Raw genomic sequence first — 22,928 nt, forward strand, 5'->3', positions numbered from 1 at the left:
TGTCATTACATTACAGTTTATTCATTCCAATTGACAATTAGATGGAAGCTCAATAGCACAGTTAAATATATTTTGAAATATGGAAATCTCTGCATTACATTGAGGTCTGAAAAATGCTGCAAGAACTGTAGTTTGAATTCAGAAAATACATCTGCTACAAATTTCTGTGGGAATAAAAATCTCACTTATTTTAATTTTTGACAGCAAGGGAAATATATACTTGTGATTAAAGAACTTAGTTGTGGAAATGAGTCTACTGCAATATAAGTTTTGCACATAAATGTTTTGTCCTGTAATCTTGGGTTGAATTCATTACAAAAGTTATCAAGTCTACAGCAAAAACTAATTTTCAAAGCTATTCAGTGTCAGTAAGAGTGACCGAGAGTCAGAGTAGTTAGTTGTTCTCATTCAGAAAAATTTCCACCATGGCATGAACTCAATAAATTGCAAAAAATTTTATCATTGCTAACTTGTCAAATTGCTGTGGGGTAGAGCAAATCAGGATATTCACCTATTAGTTCTGACAAAAATTCACAGAATTGACAATGATTAAGTCTATGAGAGTGAGTGAAGTTTACTGTTGAAATTAATGGTTCAATAACAAATGGTAGACTCAAATATATTCTACAAGGTATTTGCTGATTTTAATAACACAATGAATAACCGTAGGTTTACAACATCTTACATCTTCACAAGCTCTGTAAATTTGTGCAACTAAGTTTTTTTCTGTCCCACACATATTTTTACCACCATCAGTTATAATTCATCCTAGCAGATTCTACTTTCAAGTTGTTATAAATTCATGTGTTCTCAATTTCTTTGGAAATATTCATACTTGTAGTTTTCCACACAGACTATTATTAGAAGTTTATACATCAATCACATTATCCCTTGAATAAACAACTGGAATTAACTCCTTGAATAAAGTTTATTTTCTTTGGACAGGTTTTAATTTACTCACTATTGGAAAATGGCTAATAAATTAGTTACAGAAACTTACTTTGGTTGCAGCCTCATTTCATTTTTTAATTTTGTGAATAAAATATTCCATTTAAATTTTTCTGATCACTGCTTTCTTATATATTGGAAACACTGTGATGAGTACATAATCTGTTAATGTTGACATTTATTCTTTTAGCACAGCCATAGCATTTTAACACTATTGTTATTGTTCCACTTAATTTATAATAAAACTAGAGGCCTGGCACACAAAATTTATGCACAGGTAGGGTCCCTAGGCCTGGCCTGTGATCAGGGCAGATCTTCCTCTGCTGCTGGCAGCTGGCCCTGCCCCCTGCTGCCAACACCAGTCGCCCTCTGGGGGTCAACCGGCAGGGTGATTGGGGCCCTGCTCACTTGCACCCACCTTGGCCTGGCACCACCTGGGTCTGCCACCACCCATCCCAAGTTCCCTGTTCCCCATCTGGTTATTGGAACCTCCCAGCCGGGGAGAGGGACCAAGAGGTTGGCCCATGTGTTGAGCGTCTCCCCCTGGTGGTCAGTGTGCATCACAGCTATCAGTTGTTCCGCTGTCCGGTTGATTTTTATATTACACTTTTATATATATAAAATCCACACCCCATGGTGCCTTAAAAACACAACTAAAGTTCCCTTTTCCTATTTTGACATGATGGATATGCATTAGTAACAACAAATAAGTAAAATGCCAATTTATTCTACTGCCAAATTATTATAATATCACCAGGATTTGCAGTGCATTGAGAAATGGTATAAAGTAATGAGAGTGCCATATGGGTTCTGTTACAACTACTCAACTGCCATTGTGGTGCAAACCCAGCCACAGCCAATGCAGCATGCCTGTGTTCTAATAAATTTTTATGGAAAACATTAAAATTTGAATTTCATTTAATTTTTATTTCTTGAAATGCCATTCCTTTTAAAAATTATGTTTGAGCACTTAAGTAAAACATTTACCTGTATACGTTGGTGTCATCAAAAGGGTTTTACTGTGTGGGTTCAGATGAACGAACATATATCCATCATAAAAAGTGATTCAATGGAATTATCACTAAGGTTTTACTTAATATTAATATTAATTACACTCTATATTAACCCTTTGCACTCGCTTGCTTTTTTCTCGATTCCTTTATTTTAATGCTAACCGTGTCGAGTCACACTCGACATCTGAGTGCAAAAGGTTAAAATTAGATCACATATTTTAGATCTGTCCAATCACAGGAAGATGCATAGGACCAACTTTTTTCAATTTACCAAATCTGCCTAGCAGTCATATGCCATCTTCTGGAATAATAAAAAAGAATGTCCAAGAATACCCACTAAGTTCCTCAAGGTGTGTTTGAAATATCTTCCCATGTGAAATGAGAAGGAATCAGTGAAGTGAAATGTATTCTTTAATGTGGCTTTGTATATATGGTAGAGCCAAGAAGACTTACCCAAGGGCTTAATTCAAGTTAATTTTTGCATGAAAGGTAAATTTTTTCAATTTAGAGAAAAAAATTTAAATTTTTATTGAGGAAGGGAGAAGAAGAGAGAGATAGAAACATCAATGATGAAAGGGAATCACTGATTGTCTGCCTCATGCATACCCCACACTGGGGATCAATTCATCAACGCGGTCATGTGCCCTGACCGGGAATCCAACCATGACCTCCTGGTACATAGGCCAATGCTCAGTCACTGAGCCATGCCGGTTAGGCTAGAGAAAATATTTTTTTAAAGACTATAAAACAAAGAAATCTATCAGTAGTTTAAAAAGTGTAAAAAGGTATTCAACCTGAGTAGTACCCTAGTAGTAATTTTGTTATCAGAAATATGACTAACCAAAATATAGTTAACTACACTTAGTCCCATGTGTACTTAAAACCACAATGCAGAAATAACACCAAAAATATCATCTCACATACACATTTTGGGAAATATGAAATATTAACATGAGTTAACATATATTTTATTTCAAAGTAACACATTCAAATTCTAAAAACCAAGTCCAGCTTAAATTTGTTAAAAATTTCAACTCTTTCACCATAATATATCTGTCCAGTGCTATGTAATGAAAAAAATATCTGTCTGTTTTACATTAGCAATTATTATACTTTTATTACTAGCCAACTTATTTTGCGTTGGATGTCTCAGCTGCAAACAATAAAACAGATGTGTCCAATTCCTACAAGAGATGTTTTCTATAGTCAACAAATAACTTTGCTAACTTTTCTTCTATTTCCCATGTAAAAGGAAGTTTTGTTAGGCATTTACTGCCTTATTTTAAGATTCCAGTGCCAGATTGCTATATTTACAATGAAGTGGGGGAGGGGGGAAACGATTCAGGAAAGGACCTGTAACAATCTTTAAAAAAATTTCTTATCACATTTAGGCTAAATCACTCTGACACACCTCATATAACAGTTTCATGTCTGAAAGTTATTTGTGAAGTTACTAGAAAATGAAATCACATTCTCTCATCATAGTATCATTCCTGCTTATAAGAAGTACACATTTTTTCCATCTTTCTCACACTACCTTAATGATACGCATCTATCAATAAATGTACAGCTAATTACCAATCACCTGGCATCAAAGTATGATAATTCATAAATTATATATCTCATAGATATCACCAACACAAATCATTAATGGAAATATATATTTAAAACTATCAGGAGATTTTATTAAAAATACAGTTCCATGGGCTTCTATTTTAGTGACTTAATTTTTTATTATTATTGGATTAACTAGAGGCCCAGTGCACGAAATTCATGCACTTGGGGGGGGAGGGGCTCAGCCCAGCCTGCACCCTCTTGCAGCCCGGGAGCCCTTGGGGGATGTCCGACTGATAGCTTAGGCCCATTCTGCTAAGCCATCAGTCGGACATTCTTAGCGTTGCTGCAGAGGCGGGAGAGGGTCCCGCCATCACTGCTGTGCTCTCCGGCCGTGAGTCCAGCTTCTGGCTGAGCGGCGCTCCCCCTGTGGGAGCACACTGACCACCAGGGTCAGCTCCTGCATTGAGCGTCTGCTCCCTTGTGGTCAGTGCATGTCATAGCAACCGGACGTTCCACCGTTTGGTTGATTTGCATGCTAGCCTTTTATTATATAGGATATGCTCTAGGGGCAACCTCTTTATATTCAAGTGGTCTAATCTAAAGTGCTCTTTCCCTCCCTGCCTCTCTCTCTATCTCTGTCATTATACTATGCTCCTCTTATAAGTCTTTCAGTCTTCTCATCTCTTAAATCTGTCTCCATCATTGTTTCTCCAGCATTGATATCTCCATGCTTTTTCTGCTCTCCAGGCCATAAAGAAAAATTTTAATATACTTGATTTGGGATTCAGGATTTATTTGAATATGGTAGTGTTATGGACAGTAATACATATTCTTTAACTTGAAATTCTAAAATCCAAAATGTTATTAAAGAAGTTTAAATTATAAGACAACATTCTTCCCACCTGGTAGTTTTTACATTGTATTATGTATTAAAAATATTATATAATTTATACCTTTTTTTCTATTATTTGTTCTTTAAGTTAAAGTTCAATTTTAAAGAACTGCTTGCTGGCTAATTTATTATGTACTGTATGGAAATTATCTTAATATGCTAAAAAATGAGATTATACTTTTGACAATATTGAGAAATTAACCTAAATATGCTCAGTAAACAACTCAAATTTGAATAATGTTAAATGTGAGAATACAGTTTTAATTCTGTAAAATAGGTGGGGTTTATTGATGACTAACATGGTTCTGTTTTTCATCAATTACTAAATTCCAAAAGTATAACAAATTTGGATCAGTTGCTTTCTTATTCAGTCATTTTTCTTAAACTTTCAAAGCTGGTTTTGCTTAGCATCCTGTATAAACACTTCATGTCATTTCAAAGGAGGAAATAAAAAAAAAAAATTCTTGGCAGAATATGTAAGCTCAAATAACTATAAAAGGAGGCCAAAACACCTATGTTTATTTAAAAGCTCTAGCACTATTTATAAAATTCTTTAAAAATTTAATTTAAATTTGTTACACTTTTAATACTAGAAAACATATACATGTTTACTAACTTTATTAGCAAATAAACCACATAGGAGTTATTCTTATATCCCTTTGTAATCAGCTACACTTTATCTGCAACTAACACTAATATTGGATGGTGAAAATTGTATGTTTAAGGCTTGCCCTGAATTTAGAATCTAGGAGAACATAATTAAATTCAACTTGTCATTATTTTTCAATAATACCCACTGCCTTCAAAAGATCTAAAATAATTTATGGGCATATCTACTTTTAATACAAGGTGCTCTTGTAAATGCATGACAGACCTGAGATTTTATGTTATTAACGAAAATCAGACACATATCAGCTATGCGAAAAAGTGGCTCGTTATTAGCAAAATGTGGCTATTCTAGTTATAGTCTGGATATAACCTGGGCATGCTGGGGACGTGGGGGTGGGCTTCAGCCCTTTGTGACATTCCTAAGGATGCCTAAGGCCTGGTGCACAGCTGAACTGGGTATGTTAAAATCCAGGGGGGTGTACTGAGCCAACATAGCTGTGCACCCCAAACAAAATTGTTAACAACCATGCATGGAAAAGGGAACCATGCTTACTGAGTAAAGTCATAAGCTGTGGTGCTTACCTTGGAAAACATACCAACAATACAATCATTACTGTTTCAGTGACTCTGTGCCCTGGCAGTGGAACAATTAGATAATCAAGTCCCAGTCTCTGTGGAGATTACCATTTTTTTCGACTGATTGGACAAGTCCTACACTTCCTGTTCATGATCTGTGCAGGTGCCTATGGGAAAGAACCCTTTAAGAATGAACACCAAGAGAATCAACAAGCTGATCAGACCGGTGCCGCCCAGGTAAGAACCACAGCCAGAGGGGTACATCTTTGTCCAGGGCGTGGTAATCCATATACAACTCCGGACAGGGCCCAAATCACAAAGCCTAACGATTCCAGCACGCGAGGCCAAGGAAGCCTGGCAAATGTGTCCTGACAGCCAGGTTCACAGTCAAGTAAAAAAGGGAACTCTAAGGCACATAGCCTGGGTACCAGACCTGTCTAGTCCTGTCCGATAGAATATATAGGTCCCTTCCTTCCCCTTAAAGATACTGCTGAGCATTAACTACAGTAGACACCTTTCTGGTGAGCTATCTAGTCCAGACCACATGTTGAGGGGAAGACATACAGATAACTGGAAAAAGGATGCCGTGATTGCTCAAGAGACTAATCAAGCTGCAGAGACTCAATCACCTGGCTGTTGAAATAAAGCAACAACCTGCCGTGGAAGACAGAACACCTTGAATACCTGCAGTCCAGAGGTGGAAAGAGGAAACATTAATTTTTCTCAGCTCTTATCCACAGAGCATTTGGCCAATATATTCCAAACTACAGCCATCACTTTCAGCTTGACCATAAACCACTAAAGAATTTTGATCGATGAACTCCCAGAAGCTTCCCAGAAGTTACTGATTCAGTAGTGAACAGGCAGCAGAATAAGATTAACTTACAGACACTGTTATGATTCTCTTTAGTCTAATCCTATTATTGTAGACTAGAGGCCTGGTGCACAAAATACGTGCACAGGTGGGGTCCCTAGGTCTGGCCAGTGATCAGGGCCGATCAGGTTCCCCGCCTCCTCTCCTCCTCCTTTCCTCGCCACCGGCATCTGCCACCACCCACCCCCGGTTCCCCAACCCAGCCCAGGACCCGGCCCCAATCCGGCGATCGGGAACTGCCAGCCTAGGGGAGGGACTGAGAGGTTGGCCGGCAGGTCTCAATCAGGCTATCGGGGCCTGCCTGCAAGGGGGAAGAGCCAACCACCACGATGGCGGGCGGGTGGTGGGCCGATCAGGGCCTGCCGACTGGGGGGAGGGACTCAGGGGGTTGGCGGCCCCCGTGAGAAAGGAGCTATGTCTGCCGCTACCTGTCCCCCCCAGGGTTCCCTGTTCCAGCCTGGGGGCCCAGCCCTGATCAGGTGATCGGGGGTCTGCTGGGTGGGAGCAGCTCCTACATTGAGCGTCTGCCCCCTGGTGGTCAGTGCACATCACAGCGACCAGTTGTTCAGGTCCTTATGGTCACTTACACACACACACACACACACACACACACCGTATTTTCTGGCGTATAAAACGACTGGGCGTATAGAAGATTTTCCTGGGTTAAAAAGTCGTCTTATATGCCAGAAAATACGGTACACACACACACACACACACACACACACACACACACACACACTCTGATACTTAAGGGAAGACATACTCATTTGCATGATTTTCAGATTAGAGCTGGTTATTCTAAACTCTCTAGGCTGAGTGGTAATGAAAAAACACATTGCCCTGGACTTCCTACTAGGTGGAGTATGTGTGATTTGCCAACACCTCCTGCTGCACTTGGAATAATGACATATTTAACTGGTTTGGCTATAGATGATGAACCTGACTTGAGGTCTTTCCTCCAAATAAGCCTGATCAACCTACTGGGAATCATATTTGAACTAAGCCCCTCTAAAGATAATTAAGTAGAGTATCTGATAAAAGTATTTTTGAGATCTGTTATCTGGATATGCAAAGGTTAGAGAATGGAGTTGCTAGACAACTGTGCATGTATACTTATAGGCCACACAGCAATTACTTCAAATGCAGCTAATCTGTGTTTTGGCAGAATACTTTGTAATATTCCTGGAAGGTTCCTCATAGCTTCCCAGATTCTGATGAGCTATGAGGTTTCCTGACCCACCTGCCCAACCCTCACCTCTCACGGTGTAGCTTCAAACCAAAGAGCTATTTAGCTGCAGTCTAGAATTTTTTGGCTCCTCAGCAATGGGGTATCCCATAATTCAAACAGTAGTCACCCAGCATCTCCACATGTCAAAGGGATGGGAGGGAGATAATGAACAGTGAACAAATTACTTTCCTATGATTAGAAAAAAATACCTATACTAAACCAACAGAAAATATGATAAATAAAAGGAAAATATTTTGGACATTTGCACCAAAAATTAAAAACAGCAATAAGATAAAAATAAAATTAGATATATAAAATTACTAATGTAAAAATAGAGAAAATTGATTACTTATTGTTTATATGACTGTCTAGAACTATATGCAAACATACTTAATATAATTGTTCAATAAAATAGACATAAGTAAAATAGAGAAAACTGTAATATTCCTATATGTGGTAGGCTGAATAATGGCCTCTCAAATAAAATCCATATCCTAATCCCTAAAACTTGTAAATGTCCTCTTATATGGCAAAGGGTACTTGCAGATGTGATTAAATATACTTCAAATGGAGAGATTAATCTAGATTGTCCAGGTGGGTCCCAAATATAATCAAAGGGTCCTCATAAGAGGGAGGCAAGAATGTCATGGAGGATGTAGATGTAATGATAGAAACAAGAGGTTGGAGAGATTCAAGAAAGGGGTCTCAAGCCAAGGAAAGCAGGCAGACTCCATAAACTAAAAAGAGGCAAGGAAAGGGATTCTCCCTACAGGCTCCAAAGAACCAGTAATACTTCTGGCTCTAGAACTCTGAAAGAATAAATGTGTGTTGTTTTAAAATAAAGAATTTGTGATAATTGTGACCACAGAAAACTAACATACTATAAAAAATTAATTAAAAAAACATTTAAAGAGCAACTAGATATATTAAATTAAAAAAAAACCACTAAGAATGATCTAAATAAAATTATCTATAAAGAAAAAAGCTTAACTGAGAAAGAAAGGAAAAAATAATCTCAGTTCACATATGAAATCTTACATAGTATAAGGATATTTTGTGCAAACAAGTTAATAGTTTTAACACAATTTTACTAAAATATAAAGCAGGAATGGTTTATTTGCAAAGAACATTGGCAAAATGATTCTTAAATTCAAAGGAAAAAGGCACATAATAACATAATGGAATAGTGTCTACATAAGGAAGAATAGAATCAGGAAACTACTACCCTAATAGATCACTCAAAATAAAAAGACACTACAAAGCAACAACAAGTAAAACAAAGCAATAAGTAAAACAATGGACCACAACAAATACCCGCCCCCAACCACTGGAATACATACAAATTTAGCATGTTATTAGTATATATGATTCCTCAAAAATTATACGGCTGGCATAACTGAAGAAAATACAGTGAGAATTTTTCCTCCTGAATCTGAAAATATTCTATATAAATGAGAGTTACAACATAAAAAATTAGATCAAACCACATTCATATATAACCTCAGAATGAGGAAAGTTATTTTAAGCATGGACATGAAAGGAAAAATTGATAGAGTTGACCATTAAAATATTTTTAAATTTGTATGTGAAAAACACCATAATTGTTTTACATAAATTCTTTTTAGAGGGCAGGGCCCAGATGGGGAGAAGTGGGCCAACATTTTAAAAGCATACAATTTTTTTTTGGAAAGTTTGATGAGAAACAGACATATGCATACTGTTACTAGGAGTGTAAACTGATTTAATTTTTTTAAAGCATAACTCAGCAATGAATATTCAAATGTCTTAAAATAGTGCATGTACTCCTAAGACTCAGTAAATACACAATTATATGTTTAGTAATTTATCCTAATAGAACAATCATAATGAACACAAAAATTTAAACACAGTAATATCACTTTTATTTACATTTTAAAAGATTGAAACAAGTCTACAATAAAGGTTTGATTAAATATATTATAATAAATGCCTAAGTTGGAATATTCTGTATATATTTAAAAAATCATGCTTGTGAAGAATGAAGAATATGTATCATCTAAATATGCACATGTTGCAATAAAAAGATAAAAAACTCTATATACAGTGTGATGTTTTTATAAATAAATGTGTAATAAAACTAGAAAAAAGCATAGAAATACATTCACAAGAGCTATTTTTAATCTTTAAAACTTCCCTAATTCATGAAAATAAATGGTATTTTTATATTCAGAAACAGTTTAATTTGACCACAGGAAAATGAAAAATCTTAAACTGGGAGTTTTTTCTTCAAAGGGTAAAAAAGTCATATTAGAAAACAAAAGTTCATTGAGTTGATTCCATGAAAATATAAAATTCTTCATATAAAAATGCCATAAATGAAAATGAAAAAGGACAAAAGAAAAAAGTCACAATTATATGGGATAAATGATTAATATCCTTATATTATCCACATCACAAAATATATTAATTACCTACAATATGCCCAACAATATTCTAGCCCCAGAGAGCGCAGCAGTAAACAAATCTGAGTAGATACCTGCCTTCAAGGTTCTTTCACTCTAATTGGAAAGGACAGGTAGTAATTAAGTAATGAATAACTTCAGACAGTGATAAATGAAGACCATAAAAGATTTGGAAGAAAACAAACAAAATAGAGGCAGTAATGTGACAGACTGAAAAGGGTGAGAAGGGATATTATGTTAGAAATTTGGGAACAGTGCCGCTAAGGAGTGACAGTTCAGCTGAAACATGAATGATGAGTCAAAGTCAACCATGTGAGATGGGAGGAAGAAGGATCCATAAAATTGAAAATCAGAAATGCAAAAGGCCTCCAGACTAGATAGAGATTGGCCTGTTTGAGAAATGGCTGAAGTGTCTGGAGCATAATATGTAGGGGGTGGAGACTGACATTAGATATAATAAAAAAATCTCAAGGGCAAATCATGTTGGGACTTTTAAAACATCATAAATATTTAAAATGGCCATTCAAAACAATGGAAAAAAATAGCAACATCAAACCAGACACAATTCACAACTGAAAGGTCAATAAATACACACATTGAAATCTCAGCTTAGCTAGTAATCAAAGGTAAGCAAATTAAAATACCAGTATACAAATTTTTACCTTTCATTGTTAATGTACAATGATGGTGAGTTGAAAAAAAAATGACAAAAGATTATTTATACTAGCAAAAAAATGAAAAAACAACAACTAAATAATCAAAAATAGAGGTGTAATTTAAATAAATTATGGTACATTTTTACCATGGGAAAGTGTATGTCCATTAAATTCTGTCTTCAAAGAACAGTTAGTATTTAATTATGCCTGATACTGTTGATTACACCATTTCTAATCCATTCACAAATTAACAGTGCTCCTCTAAAATATTCTACCTCTCATCATTTCTAGAACAAAAAGTCCCAAATCACCATAATTTCTGTGATTACCACACTAACTTCCTAATAATTACCTTTTCTATCTCCTCATGCCTTTCCACACAGCAGGAAGAACGATTTCCTCCGTGTTAACCACCCTAACATATGAGCGCCCAATGTCTTCACAGTGTAACGATACTAACATTTTAACTCCTTGCTATGGTCCACTTGATCTGGTTCCAATATTATATAAAAAACCTCACTGCCTGCTACACACTCTCTCTAACAATGCTAAACACATACAGCATTTCTTGTTTTCTGAACATGCTAAATTCATTCAGATCCAGGTCTTTGTCTGCTATTCCTGATGCCTGGAATGTGATTTTCTTCCTCCTAATCATTGAGAGCTCAACTCAAATATCTCTTCTTTGAGATGTTTGCTCTTGCTATCCTAGCTAAAGTATACTCCTCCTCAACTCTTGTTATCAAGTGCACTTATTTCCTTCATACTATTTATGTCTATCTAAAATTATGTATTTTTAGTGTTATATATTTATGTAATTCTCTTCACTTACAGAAATATAAAACTCCATGAGAGGAGAGACTTTCTGTATTCCCAACATGTAGGACAGTACTTAGCATTTAGCAGTTAGTATTGAATGAATGAATGAATGAATGAATGAAGAGTAATAATAGAATGCTATACAAATAAAGAATTTTAATTATATTAACTTATAACTCTGAATAGATATCATATAGTAGGGTATAAAAGTAATGTATGCTAACACTAATATAAATATAGACAAATCTGGAAAACAGTTAAAGCATATTTAGATTTCATATTTTATTTTATAGAAGCCATAATAAAATTAAACACTCTTGAAAACTTACATCTTTAAAGAATTAGGACATTCGATTTTTAAAAAGTAAGTTAATAAAATTAAGAGCTCTTATGTATATACGTTACCTGGGCCTAAATAGATGACAGACATATAAAAATATACACACATACACACTAAAAGAAAGAGGAATGACAGAAAATATTACATTAATCCAAATATTCAAAATGATAGACTGAAAAGACTTTTTAAGAGAACACATTTAAAGATTTTCTTATTTCTTTATAACACTAACATTCATTCAAATAATTTTATAAAATACTCTATAAAACAGAATAAGCACATATTCAAATTCAGTTTGATATGAAATGATAGCACCTTCAAAAATAAAAATTTTCAGAAACAAGTGATCATCTTCAAAAACTATATAATAATAAGAGGCAAAGGGGGAAATTAGGTTATCTATAAAGTTCTAGCACAGGGATCATTAAAATATAACAGATACTCTTAGGTGGCCACTGTATCCTTTTACCAGAATAAATCAGATTCTTAGTGGAAATGGAAGCCGGGTTGGAGACTTAAGTCTGAGAATATTTTCCATGGAAAGAAAAAAAGGTAAATAAAAGCAAAATATAAAAAATTAAAAGATGAGGAAGTGGAAATAATAGGATGACATTCAATTCAAAGAGGAGGGATATTATTTTGACCCTGCATCACAAGGTACATGGTGAAGCCATAACAAAAATGATGTGGTTGGGAGGCTGAATGAGAATGGAGGACTAATGATTTGGTTTGATTTCAGACATGTTATATCTGTCATAACCTGCAGCACAGGAGAAAATGTGAAGTTAAAATTCCAGAGAGAAGCATAATAAAAATTTATTAATAGCCAATTTCCTTATTATTTCACTTGTATCCATAAGATGAGTAAGGTATTTTGCACACAAGCACTCTCTGGGATTAAGTATAAAATAAAGAACTAGGTTTCTGATTAATTTTAAGGTTTGTTAACATTTATTTTTTTAAAATATTTCACTTGCCCCATTAAAAATATTTCTAAAATAAGTCATACAGTATTACAATTGGAAAATAGTCATTTAAAAGGGGAAAAAACACAAAACAACATTTAAAAATGAAGTATATTTAGATGTTATATGTTGAAAAAGCATTACTTTTCCTACCTGATAATTGGTTGCAATATATACCAGATGCTTCTTAAAAATTCTCTGGATTATAGTGTTCCCCAAGTATGCTCACAAAAACTTAGAAAAACAGAATTTTGTTCTTCTAATACTGAACTTCCTTCATATAACAATATTCAACTTAAACTAATTGAAAAATACACAAGTAATTAATTTTACAAATTTAGTGAGGCAAATAGAATGTCTGAGTTACTGAAGTGGTTGGAGAGTGAGTAAACTAACAGGAATAAACAGTGTTTCTAGATAACTAAAACTGAGAATCACTTGATCATATTTTATAGTTTGTTCACTGTTATCAAAACACAGAAACAAAAGTGCACTAGTTTAAGAAATGACTAAATATAAGTAATTGTATACATTACAATTCCTGGCATCTACACCGCTTGAAATGCAAATGATTCTGAGATCTGCCATATTTAGCATTTCACCTAACATTTTCATTCATCAAATTTCCTAAGCCAGTAAGTGTTAATGGATAAAATCATCACAAATGAAATATTAAGATGTCACCAGTAATACTGGTGTAAGTTAGTAAATAAGGTAAATTTTTTCTTAAAACCTTTACATAAGGTAGTCCATATAGCAGTGTGGAAAATAAAACAGTGAAATATTACTGGGATGTTTTATTATAAATTAATTTACCTTCTCTCAAACTTTAATGATCCGATTTGAAGAAAAAAATATTTTCCTGTTTTACCTTAATATAATATCTGTAATCATTTGGAACTTTCCCAAGAAAAAAATATTTAAATAAGAGAAATTTTTCAATTATCTCTACTTACAATATTATTTTGATTTCTTAGTATTCTAATTATCATTTATTTGCCTGACCATATATATTTAAAGAATCCTAATTTTGACTTAATTTCACTAATAAAGACTGTATTAAGTGATTCTGTTGAAGAATGGCAGATATTCAATGCTATACTTCAAATTATTTAAGGCAACTTATTTACAGTAATCACAGAAAATAACAAGAATTAAGTCTGATTGAATAGTATTTTACTTAAAAACACACTATAAATTAGAAAATTTAATTTTCTATTCTAGTATTACTGGTGGGGAGCTTATAACCAATATTCTTGGTGACCAACAGTTTGCTTTTTAGCCATTTCTGACCATATTTAGTGATGCAATTTGAAATGTGGAAAATTTTTAAAAAGAAAGTATCCTATAATAAAAATTTGTGAATAAAATGTTTATTTTATTATTATTTTTTTATTTTCAATATGAACCTGCTTAGTACACCTGGTTTTCCTATTTATCATAGTTAACTCCATCAAGTATAATAAAACTAAAAAGAAAAATAATGAGATGCAGAGGAAATAAAAGAAAATCAACTGTACCAAAACAGAACTAAAGCCTAAAAGGAACTTGGCAAAGAATGGATGAAGATCAATACCACTGTGTTAAAAACAAACAAAATCAGAGGCATATAAACTATTTCTTGCCCCCTTTGGAATAAGGATGGAATAATTAATTACTCAATAATTTTATAAACTTTAATCTCAGGGTTCAGGAAAGATTCATTAATTCAGCAAATAATGCTCTGAACATGTAACAGAGACTAGCAGTAAGGGGATTCAGCAATAAATAAGTCAGTGGCTGTCTCAGAAACGCTCACAATCTAGTCAGGGAGACAGACATACTTACAGATTATACAGTAACACTTTTAAAAAGTACAGTATTAGAACACAGAACACAGTAGAAAGCAGTATTTATTCTAACAGACAAACCAATAAAGCCTTCACCTAAATTGAGCACCAAAGATTGGATAGGATTCGTTAGGAGGAAACTATAGTAAGGACATTCCACACTCCCAGAATAGCATCAAGACAAGGCATGGCAAGGAGAAATGGATGAACCCTCATAGAAATTCAAAGAATGCAAGGTGACCCTGTGGCCTCAGTGTTACGTGGATATAACAGAATGTTAAAATGGGAATTTTTCCTTGACTTAGTTTTAGACAAGGAGCCAGTGCTGAGAACAATGATCCAAGTACTGGAATTCAGGTGAAAGATCATATATGTAACTTAGAAAGACTGGGTCAGGCATCCTTTAGCCCAGTGGTCGGCAAACCGCGGCTCGCGAGCTACATGCAGCTCTTTGGCCCCTTGAGTGTGGCTCTTCCACACAATACCACGGCCTGGGCAAGTCTATTTTGAAGAAGTGGCGTTAGAAGAAGTTTAAGTTTAAAAAAGTGGGCTCTCAAAAGAAATTTCAATCGTTGTACTGTTGATATTTGGCTCTGTTGACTAATGAGTTTGCCGACCACTGCTTTAGTCTATCACTCATATAAAAAAATGTAAGCATATATTGGAGAAAGGGAACGTATAGTTTGTGTGAGGAAGAAATAGAGCAGTGATTCACTCAGAATTTGGCCTTTGTTTTTTATAATACAGGACACTAAACGAATGGTACAGGAACTGGACTGAGCCTGAAGAAAATCTAAAGACAAGAAGGCAAGACGACTTCACTCTGGGCTACCACCTTAGAAATGGCCAAAAGTTCCATTCCAGAGTTTGTGGAGTTATTTTCCCTGGGACAGATAAGGACCCCTAGGGGGGAAAAATAGCACTGGGACATTTTAAAGGGAACTCTACTCAGAGGACAACAAAAGGAACAAGATAACCTCAGATGAAAGAGGCTGGAGGTAGACCAGAAAGTCAGAGACTAAGGTGGATAATCAAAAGAAGACCAAGTAACCACTACATCAAGGAATTACAACTGGGTTGTTCCCAAACAGTGGGAGTCTTTGATAAACCCAGCCAAGTAAGATAAAGAATCCAGAAGAGATAAAGACACTTGAACAGCTTTTATCAAAGAGCAGAAAATAATATTTAGATTGGTATTTCAGGTACAAGTGACAGGAAATAATAAAGTAAATTTCTGTTTGCTCACTAGTGAGCTCATCTCATTTAACAAATCCAGTAAGAGTAGTAAATGGTGGGCAACGCAGCCTGATTACAAAGCCATAATTTTGATGTGATTATTGAGTTTGAAATCTATTCTATAAATATAGGAGAATTAAAGTTATTTTTAAAAGAGTACTAATTATATAATTATATGTTTTTAGTTCATTTAGGGGGAACCTAGATCTATTTATAAAATATTAATTCATTTTCTGAGTTGCAGGAACTCTGTTAAGTACTGGGGAAAAGAAGTTAAAGGCAGACTCCACCCTCAACAAATTTACAGACACATGCAAAGGCAGTTACATTGCATGTGCTAACTACCAGAATAGGAGTAAGCAAACACAACAGGATTAAACAGAAGGGCAATCTAATAAAAGTATAATGGAGAAGAAGGCATAGGAAATACTTTAATTAAGAAGAAATCTAAAGTGAAACCTGAGGGAAGAAGTTGAGTTATACAGATGACAGCACCCCAGGGTGTATAAGTGCTGAAGGAAGACAAAGGCCCAAAGAAAGCATACCATATTCTGGAAACTACAACAAGTTTAGTATCAACCAATGCAGTTTGCAAGGAAAGAAATGAAATGAAGATGAGGACATAAGGAGGAGCCAGATCACATGTCTAAACAGGAAATTTGGATTTTTATCATAAGGATAATACTAATTTTTCATATATTAGCATACTGGTATCGACTAAGCACTCTTTCACATTGTTTTTTCCTCACAACAACCCTGTGAGGTAGGTGTAATAATTCACAATTAACAGATAAGAAAAACCCTTAAAGTTGTGAAACATTTACACTTAATTAAACAGCTACAAAGTGGCAGCAAGGATTCTAAATCAGAAAATACATTAGGAAGATGACACACACACAAACACACACACACTTACTTTACCCATAACACAGAGAAATTTCAGCATTAAAGGTAAATTTTAAAGTAATAATGCTTATTAATTCAGAATTAAAGATAAAAAAGATTTGTGGCATCAAAAGTTCTTGATGCAAACATACATTTACAATTTTCAACTAATTCAATTTATATTGATAAATAACTGCAGAATTCATAAATATAGGCAGGAATTAACTGCTATATAAGATAAAATTAGCAAAAATTAAACTTATTATATGAGTATTTTACTTCCATATATCTGCCTGAGGTTATCTGGAAGGCAAAAACCTTTTCACTTTTATTTCTAAAATATATAAATTCAAACTGCACATATCGTTCTATGGACTTAGTTTATATTTTGAATTATAAAAAATAATGCCTGAATCCTACGTTTAATTGAAGTTACGCAAATATAAACAATTTAGTATAAAAAGAACTGTCCACCTAATGTTAAATTGCAAAATCATCTGCCTATTATTCACAATAAAACACCTAAAATTTTTCATATCCCTATCAAATCATAAGAATTTGTTCACACAAATTTGATAAGACAATTTTAAAAATATTATTGGGATAAATATAAAAATATGCCCCTAATTTAAAAAAATAGATTATATGTTTTGTAAAACTGAGAATATCTGAGATTTTAAAAATATCCATTTAAAAATGTATGTCCCTTAAAATTAGTGTAAATTATATAAAATCTATACTCAAAATATATTTCATTATGTCTTTTTATTTTCTCATCACTTCCACTATTTCTTCAGTTGGTCCAAATAATTCTTTTTAAAGCCTATAACTGAAAGACTGAAAGCTAGAAGTTGTCAAAACATTATATAGAAGTCAAAGTACATATCATTAAATATTTAAAATTTATATTACCATCTATGCATTTGCTTATTTTTTCCTATTTCGAATAGAAAATTATAATGAGGGAGAGAGAAAAATAAAGGTTTCATTAAGATTTAATTACTCTTAAACTTGTATTTATTTCTGAATTCCAAAATTATAAGTAAAATAAGTTTAATTATAAGCCTGATTATGGTCCTTCAGAATAAGATGAAGAGCCCTCCCTTGAAAAATAATCTAATGAAGATATTAGGTTTCTATATTTTATACAATGAGGATAATTTCTAAATAAAATACGTAAATGTTCCAAACATACAATTTAACTAAAAACCAACATTTTCCCCTTTATTTTGGGGTATACAAATAGTACATGTATATTAAATTCAAATAATATACCAGTATATTCCATTAAAATGAAAGTTTCCATATAACTCCCTTTTCTGAATAATATACACTGGGAGTATATAAAAATATAAGATTGATATGGTTAAAAATGGAATCTAATAAGTTGTGAAATTTACATCATCCACAGAAGGTCTAATGTATAATAATTAAATACCTTGAATAATCGAAAAATATGTACTCAGATATGCACAATAGGCAGAGTTTGTATCTTTTCAGCAAAAATATTAAAAAAACATATAAAACATATGGTCTATTCTGTTAAGTGTGATTACTTAATAAGATGAATGGAATTCAGCAATACTTACAATTACACTGTTTGCAGAAAATGCAAAGGAACCAATTATAGAAAATTAAATATTTCATATTTAATTCATAAAATACCCTCTTGCTAGAGATACATAGGTACACTATATTATGTCTAAATTACATTCTTTCAAATACTAAGTTTACTTCTTTAGTGCTTTTACTATACAATGAAGTATTAAGTCTCTGCAAGGGGGAAAACTCATTAATATTTTTTTGTAATATTTACATTCTACTTTGAGTGTAAATGAAGGCTAGTTTTTCTAATTTATCTGATGCTTCTATGATAAACAAGATATTGAGAATTGTACTTTATTTAATCTCAAAAGAAAAAATCAAAAGAGTGGGGACAATGCCACTACAAAATTAGAAATAGTTGAAAATCTTTGTAGGAAGTCAGATCTCTTCTTTTGACTCCAAAATTCTATCACTTGTCATTTAATTAATGCAAATAATATTCTAACTCAACAGAATCACTTACACTAAAATATCTTGGTCACATAATGTAAAGTACAATTCCAAACACACAGAATTATACCCCTGAATTGAACAGAAAACACTTAAAAGAAAGGTTCTCTAGAAAATAATTTCTTCCACCCACCTCATTTTACAAGTACGTAAACTGTGGCCCAGAGAGGCTTTTATCTGCTTTCATTGAGAATCTATAGGTATAGAAATATATACAAATATCATTTAACTTATGACATATAATTTAGATTAGCTAAAACAAATGACACTATTTCATATGACTAAGACTGTAAATACTAAGACCCTGATTTCTTGTCATAGAAATGTCTATGGATACACAAAAATTAACTAAAAAACAATTGATAACTAGTACATTATACTATTGAATAAAAAAGGCAAAACAATATAACAATCCATATCATATTATTTAACAAGAGACAGCACTTTCTAATGTTACTTTCCTATCCTTTAAGGCATGAACATGCCACACTATTACTAAAGATAGCACTCTTGTAAAATTGCTTTTACAAAGGAAAAAAGAAAATCATTAAATACTTGAATAGAAGAAACTGAAATACAGTAAGAGGAAGTTCAAATATTTACTATTTCTTCTCTCCCAAGCTTTGTTTCAATATGTTAAAAAAAATTCAAAATTGATGTTTCTAAAACAAAGAATGAAAAGAAAAACTAGGTTCAAATTTTTGTGGCAAAAATTTCACCAAAGAGTGAAAGTATTAAAACTAAGGCATAAAACACAGCAAGCAAAGCTAATTAGGACATTCCTGTTGAATTATACGTTGATTTGCTACTTTAAGAACACAGCTCTAAACTCATATAATATGGGTTTGGTTATTTGAAAATATTTAAAAAAACAAACTGATTCTTCTAAGTTTCAATAGAAGTGTAATACTTAGAAAAACATTTGAGTTTCATTTGCTTCTAGAATAAAATAATATCCAAGGAGTGCATCCATTTGTTTATTATTTAGTTCAGTTCCAATCGCAAATTAGATGACCTCAGCATAAAATTTAGAGCCAGGAGAGCAGCACTAAGTTTAACTGACCTCAATACATTTTTCAAATGATGCTTCCCAGTTATTTGTTATTCTCTCTTATTGGGTTTCCAGTCTAGAGTGGGTACACAAAAAACTTACAGTCTATGTAGTACTCCTAGTCAGTTTCACTCTGCAGATGGCACAGTGGAGAAATACCTTCTGTACAGGACCATGTACAATTTCTTCTGCAGCTGTCAGCACCTAGGGGAAAGTGCGCTGTTAAACAGTTGCTGCGTTCCACCTCAGAAGTGGCTGCAATTCGGTGGTGGGTGAAGTGATTCCTGTACATATATACAGGGATGAAAAGTACTATAGAAAATGAAAATATTTAACAACAAAAGTGGCTGAAAACTGTGCCACTGCAAAACAGAATACATCATTCAATCACAAGAGCCCTACACAGATGGGCTACCATTCATTTAGAAGTTGAATGTTAAGAATGATTGAAGGAAAAAATAGAAATACAGTTATTCAATTCATAACATAACTATAAATCAATGTTAAAACATCTGTGCTGAAAAATTAAGCCTAAACATTGTATATAAATTTATATCAGTATTTCTATAGTAATTTACCTAAAATCTGGTAAGTGTATACATAAGATACTTTAATCTGTTCAGCTAATTTTATGCTTTTGTTTTAAATGACAATTCAAGGGAAAAATCAGAACTGTAGCATATGCAACATTAAATATATAAAAAAGAAAAAACATTCTGAAATTCTAAATTACTTTATGTGAAAAACACACAATGAAATAACTAGTCCTAAAAACTAGAAATGGTTATATTATTTTTTCATATAATGAAGCTTTATAGTAATACCATTATAAAATGACAACTTCTCTTCTCCAAAATCACAATGAGTTATAATCTAGATACAGTCTTCATCCTTCCAAACAATGAGTTAATCTAGTGTATGATAAAGTTAGTTCATTAATACAGAAAATAATTACCACATTTTACTTTTACTATAACAACAATGCCATTTCTACTTATCTTTGATGTAATCAGAAGATAAAACTCACAAATTATTCTCTGAAAATAATCACTGAATCACTAAACTATCTTTCTTTCTAATCTTCTATCTCAAGGTCACAGCCACTATGTTTATACTACTTTGAAGAGGTAACTGTTTACTTACTTCAAAATAACACATTTAGGTTCCTGACAGATTGAGGGTGCTCTAAGCAAAGTCCAACAAACTGGACCACTAAAAAGTGTCCTGTATGTCAAACTTTTCTCAATCTCACTTGCCATAACAGACTTTATTTATTTTGGCACATACTTAATGGAGTCAAAGATAGCTGACAATTTCAGCTTTCTTTAAATTCTTTCTGGAATAAGGCATAAAATAAATAAATATTTCATTTAAGAGACCAGAGATGGTAAAAGAAAAAGAAAGTACAGAGTACCCTAGACTCTTTATTAAAAGAAGACATAGATCAGGGATTCCCAATGTGGGGTCCATGTATGGAATTTAGGGAACCCAGGAATTCTGCAAAATTGCATATAAAAATATAGACATATTATACAGGTTCATAGTACATTTTTATAGAAAACGGGCCATAAGTTTTTGTCATATTCTCAAAAGGCTACTGATAAGTGACATGAAGACACCCAATTGAATAAGTAGCAGTAATCACTTATTAAATGTTTAACTCTGAGTGGCTGTTTATGTAAAATGAGTAACAGACACAAGGATGTTCCAACAACTAAATGAAATAACTTATATGGTACAATAATTAACCTATTATTATCAGTAATAGTAATAATTGTTCAAAAGAGCTACCTCAAACAACCAGAACTTCCTTATAGAGTCCCATCTATGTTTACTGCTACATAACTTCATATTACTTTTATTTAGTTGTATCTTCTACATTTATTTAGTTGTGTCTTCTCAAAAAGACCAATATTATAAGTTATATATTTCTGAATTATTTACATATCAAAATGTTAAATACACATTTTAGAACACTGCTTCATACTCCTAGAGTCTACATATCCCAAAAAGCTCACTGATCCCTTGTATGACGCCGCACTTACTCAGAACAGGTACAGGTAATTAAAGCATTTGTTTTACTTGCTTCAATTGTTTATATAAATAATTTAATTTCCTTTACCTGTCTCTCCTTTCATTCACACAATACATACAAACAAACAAAACTAAATTTGAAGGATCTATCAATGGATCACATTTTCTGAAAAGGCTATACAAATAACACTTTTTTATAAATAATTTTCCTTACTTTTCAGGTTAGTTTTCTGAAGGTAAAAGACACAAGAAACATTCATAGATAACATCGTTTAAAAAACAATCCTTGAATTAAAACATAAAGACTAGCCTTGCCTCTAAGATGAATTCACAATATTATAAACAGGATTATAAAACAGTATATGGTGCTCTTCAAGGTTGTGGTAACCTGTAAATACTCATCAAAAAATGACGAGTGAAATATTAATGATACTCAGAGAAGAGATAGAAGATTTGCTAATATGTATGAAATATATCATATAATGCAACTACATAGTTAATTCATAATCATTTCAAATGTAAAGAACCTTTTGTAGAGTCTTCTCATGATAGCAGTTACAATGTATGTATTCACACATTAATAAAATATACTTCAGTAAGAACATAGGGAATAAGCTTTATGTGAAGGAACAGAAGAGAGAAGCATATTAAGCATTCAGAGTAACTGCAATAAAAAGGATATTAGTAGAATATAGAGTATATGCAGGGGTAATGAGGAGGACAACAGACACAGGCCCAATTATGCTAAGGGAAATTCTATTTCAAAGGATGGCATTTTGATAAGCATTTTACAAAAATCACTTTAGCAGCAACATGGAAAATGAATTAGAGATGTGGTTCACCTGGGATGAAAGCAATGGGAATATATAGTTAAGAATAATTAAGGATTTATTAAAATGAAATAAAGATATACACTATAT

The 22,928-nt window shown here is 33.1% G+C and overlaps 1 protein-coding gene across 2 annotated transcripts in view; it reads right to left on the reverse strand.

Annotated features, from left to right (window-relative positions):
• NOVA1 (NOVA alternative splicing regulator 1) overlaps window positions 1-22,928 on the reverse strand; it is a 148,180-nt gene that overhangs the window by 77,955 nt on the left and 47,297 nt on the right. The window contains exon 2 of one of the 2 annotated variants that reach the window (XM_054716498.1): window positions 20,077-20,178. The exons of the other annotated variant lie outside the window; for it this stretch is intronic. The gene's annotated coding sequence lies outside the window, so the exon portion shown is untranslated. The remainder of the gene's footprint in view (window positions 1-20,076; window positions 20,179-22,928) is intronic. 2 annotated transcript variants of the gene reach the window in all.

This window comes from Eptesicus fuscus, chromosome 5 (assembly GCF_027574615.1).
Source record: "Eptesicus fuscus isolate TK198812 chromosome 5, DD_ASM_mEF_20220401, whole genome shotgun sequence".
NCBI lineage: Eukaryota > Metazoa > Chordata > Mammalia > Chiroptera > Vespertilionidae > Eptesicus > Eptesicus fuscus.